Source organism: Octopus bimaculoides, chromosome 18 (assembly GCF_001194135.2).
Source record: "Octopus bimaculoides isolate UCB-OBI-ISO-001 chromosome 18, ASM119413v2, whole genome shotgun sequence".
Classification (NCBI taxonomy): domain Eukaryota; kingdom Metazoa; phylum Mollusca; class Cephalopoda; order Octopoda; family Octopodidae; genus Octopus; species Octopus bimaculoides.
In genome coordinates this window covers 20,601,883-20,606,482 of record NC_068998.1, presented here as the reverse complement: position 1 = coordinate 20,606,482, position 4,600 = coordinate 20,601,883, and the positions used below count along the sequence as shown (strand labels likewise).

At 38.5% G+C, this 4,600-nt stretch overlaps 1 protein-coding gene across 8 annotated transcripts in view; it reads left to right on the top strand.

The window, feature by feature from the left end:
- LOC106869927 (tripartite motif-containing protein 2) overlaps positions 1-4,600 on the top strand; it is a 47,194-nt gene that overhangs the window by 9,859 nt on the left and 32,735 nt on the right. The gene's annotated exons all lie outside the window — the stretch shown is intronic.

Below are 4,600 nucleotides of genomic sequence, written 5' to 3'. Positions count from 1 at the left end.
TTAACTCCAAGTTAGGAGCAAAAGTACATAACAGTATTTATTATCTATTTCTGATATATATATATCAGGTCATCCCATAAGTTCTGTCCGAATTTTGAATAAAGAAAACAAGTGATCAAATGTTATATTTAATTGAAACTTAATCATCAATGTACTTTCCCTGATTATCCATGACTTCCTTCCATCTATTTACAAGCTTTTTAATCCCATCAATGTAAAACTCTTTTGGTTTCAAAGCGAAGAACACTGAAATGTCAGTTTTGACCTCCTCCTGGCTTGCGAAAGTTATGTCCCCCCAAATGATTCTGTAAATTACGAAACATATCGTAGTCTGAAGGAGCAAGGTCGGGAGAATAAGGTGGATGAGGAATCTTTTCCCAACCAAGCTCTTCGATCTTCTGTGATGTAATCTTTGTAGTGTGGGGTCACGCATCGTCCTGATGAAACATCTCTCCTTTTTGATTCACTAAAACGAGTCATTTTTTCTTCAAAGCTTGGTTCAAATGCTCTAATCGCTGACAGTAGACTTGAGCATTGATTGTTGCATTAAGTAACAATTCAAAGTGAATTACTCCTTTGCAATCCCACTAGATAGAGAGAAGAACCTTTCTTCCATGAAGTTCCCTTCTCGGTTGTGGTTGAGCTTTTTCCCTTTTACCAAGCCACTGTTTATGACATTTAACATTTCGATAGAAGATCCATTTTTCGTTACCAGTCACAAGTCTATCCAAAAAGGGTGAAATGAGTTCGCGAGAATGGAGAGAAGAGCAGATGTTAACTCAGCATTTGCGGTTGCTTTCGGACAATTCATGAAACACCCATTTTCCAAGTTTAGGAACCTTTCCAACTTGTTGAAGATGATGAACAGTTGTATGGTTTTAACTATGTTTTATTGCTAATTCTTCAACTGATAATGCAGGATTTTCTTCAAGTAATGCCTCAAGAAGCTTATCATCAAACTCAACTGGATGTCCTGTTCAATCTTCATCTTCAAGGCTGAAATCTCCACTTCTGAATGTTGCAAAACATCTTCTGCGTGTTCTTTCATTCAAGCATTCTTCCTCATTAAATAAGTGTATGTTTCGAGTCGCTTCGGCTGCAGAGTTTCCTTTTTTTGTACTCATAAAGCATTCTGTGCCTTAACTGCTCTTTGGATACTTCCATGTTAGAAAGGGTTTTAATCAAAGAAATTTTAATTCTATTATTCTGTAAAATAATTAGTTTAAATGTACATAAATGCATAAAAATGATTTTTAATTCCATTAGACATTCTAAAACACTATTAAATTTCATTCAATTTTAAAAAAGGTAAAATCGGACAGAATTTATGGGATGACCTGATATATATATATATATTTGTATGAGTTAGAGGTTAAGCAACCATCTAAGGGATATTAAATATCCAATATACTACTGGATTTATACCTACGTATTTATATCCAAGTGCTTATTATTGCAGGGCAATATCACAATTAAATACTAGGTATGGGTGGGGGTAAAACAGAAATTTATCCAGGATTTATAAGGCAAATAAGAAAATGGAGAGGATAAACAATTGACAAACATCAGCCAGTAAACATTCATTTGGGTTATATTTATTAATTCATTACAATCATGTGTATAAGTGATCCAAATAAATGAATGAAATAAGCAAATAAATAAGTAAATAAATAGATAAATAAAAACAAAAACCTATTTATTTACTTATTTATTTGTTTATTTCATTCATTTATTTGGATCACTTATACAAATGATTGTAATTAATTAATAAATAAATATAATTGAATGTTTACAGGCTGATGTTTGTCAATTGTTTATCCTATCCATTTTCTTATTTGCATTGTGTGTGTGTGTGCGTGTGTGTGTGTGTGTGTGTGTGTGTGTGTGTGTGTGTGTGTTTGTGTGTAGTGGCTTCATGCAGGCATAGCATGGATTCGATCCTCGATCACCAAATTTCACTTAACAGTTCAACAGCACTTTTCTCAGGTAAAACAATAGTTTTTCTGTGAGTGACAGCAGTTACATTTACCAGATGCTTTCGCTAAGCAGAATAATGTCTTTGCCACTTGACCCTTCGAACTTCTTCGAGGCCAACAAAAGTTAGAATAGAGATAACAGACCCCAAATGAAATCTATTGTTCTCAACAATATGTCTAGCCTTCTGACTGGTTTTGGATAGTAATAAATACTAGAATTTGGTAAGGCAAAAATCAGTTAGTGAGAGCACAGGACAACTAGTCATGGCCACAAGCACGTAGCCACTAAAGACAAACGGCCAGAGGGAAAAAGAAAGTTACAATCAGCGACTATGAGACACAACTTCCCTTGACTCTCTCGCTCTCACTAGCTCACTTTCTCTTCTCTAGAACTTCACTCCATTTTTATCTGTAGGTTACTACTATACAATGACAATAACACAAATACCAATTATACAAGAAGTTAACTTCCTTTATCTCGCATTCCTTCCACTTATATTATATCACATACCACCTGCTCACTGAGGCATGGCATTATATTAAGTAACGGTAAATAAATATTTCTTTACAACTTCGATCACTTTCTTTCATCTTACAAATGACAAACAACGAATACCATTGCTATTACATCATCATCATCATCATCGTTTAACGTCTGCTTTCCATGCTGGCATGAGTTGGACGGTTTTACTGAGGACTGGCGAGCCAGATGGCTTCACCAGACTCCAATCTGATCTGGCAGAGTTTCTATGGCTGAATGCCCTTCCTAACTCCGACCACTCCAAGAGTGTAGTGGGTGCTTTTACATGCCACCGGCACAAGGGCCAGTCAGGTGGTACTGGCAACGACCACGCTCGAATGGTGTTTTTTATGTGCCACCTGCACAGGAGCCAGTCCAGTGGCACTGGCAACAACCTCACTCGAATGTTGTTTTTCACATGCCACCGGCACAAGTGCCAGTAAGGCAACGCTGGTAACGATCACACTCGAATGGTGCTTTTTATGTGTCACCGGCACGAGAGCCAGTCAGCAGCCCTGGCAACGATCGCGATTGGATGGTGCTCTTAATGTTCCACTAGTACGGATGCCAGTCAGCTGGTGCTGACATTGGCCACATCAGCGAATTTCATTTCGATTTCACTTGACTCAACAGGTCTTTGCAAGCAGAATTTAGTGTCCAATGAAAGAAAGGTACACATAAGTGGGCTGGTTACACCCCTGGCATAGGTCATGAGTTATGGTTTCGCTTGGCTTGCTGGGTTTTCTCAAGAACAGCATATTTCCAAAGGTCTCGGTCACTAGTCATTGTCTCAATGAGGCCTAATGTTCGAAGGTCATGCTTCACCACCTCATCCCAGGTCTTCCTGGGTCTACCTCTTCCACAGGTTCCCACAACTTCTAGGGTGTGACACTTTTTCACACAGCTATCCTCTTCCATTCTCACCACATGACCATACCAGCGCAGTCATCTCTCTTGCACACCCCATCTGATGCACACCCCATCTGATGCTTCTTAGGTCCAACTTTTCTCTCAAGGCATTTACAGTCTGTCGTGTATGCACACTGACATTACACATCCATCGGAGCATACTGGCTTCATTCCTTGCAAGCTTACACATGTCCTCAGCAGACACAGCCCATGTTTCACTGCCATGTAGCATGGCTGTTCATACACATGTGTCATACAGTCTACCTTTTACTCTGAGCGAGAAGCCCTTTGTCACCAGCAGAGGTAGGAGCTCTCTGAACTTTGCCCAGGCTATTCTTATTCTAGCAGCTACACTTTCAGAGCATCCACTCCCACTACTGACTTGGTCACCTAGGTAAAGCAAGCATCCAACTACTTGTAGTTTTCTCCCTGGAATGTGACAGAAGTTGTTCTCTGCGCATTTTCAGTGTTTATTGCTCCTGAGCATCTGCCACATACAAAAACTATCTTCCCACTTAGCCTTCCTTTGATATTGCTGCACCTCTTATATGTCCATAGCTTACACTGGGTACTTCTTATAGTGTTTCTACCTACGTTTTTTCTACAGATCGAGCAGGGCCATCTACTTGAAGGGATTTGTGGTTTGTCTGCCTTCCTACTTATTAAGACTTTGGTTTTAGCTAGGTTGACTCTAAGGCCCTTCGATTCTAATATGTATTTTCTCTGTCGCGTTTTTTGTTTGCCACTTAATTCCTCCGCATCACCAGTTTAATTTAATTTGCTTTGCAGGAAGTGCTATTCTAACAATGCGTCCTGCCCTAACTCTTCGAAACACTTAGTTTAGAATAGGGGCAGCTGATGAAGGAAATGTTCTCTATGTGGCCTATGTGTTTTCCTGTGTGTTCCTACCATTGTCTGAAAAAAAGTTTGTTTTCCGTGCTCTGTTTATGTTCTCGTTTTTCATTTTGTCCACGTTTCTTTGTGATGTCCTGTACCCAGATATGTATCTATGTATACATGTAGATGTAGGTATGTACGTTAGTACATACATGTATGCCTATATGCATATACTCTTATATTATTTGTATTATTATAATTATATATATATATACATATATATATATATATATATATATACATACATACATACATACATACATACATACAGATAGATAGACAGACAGGCAGACAGACA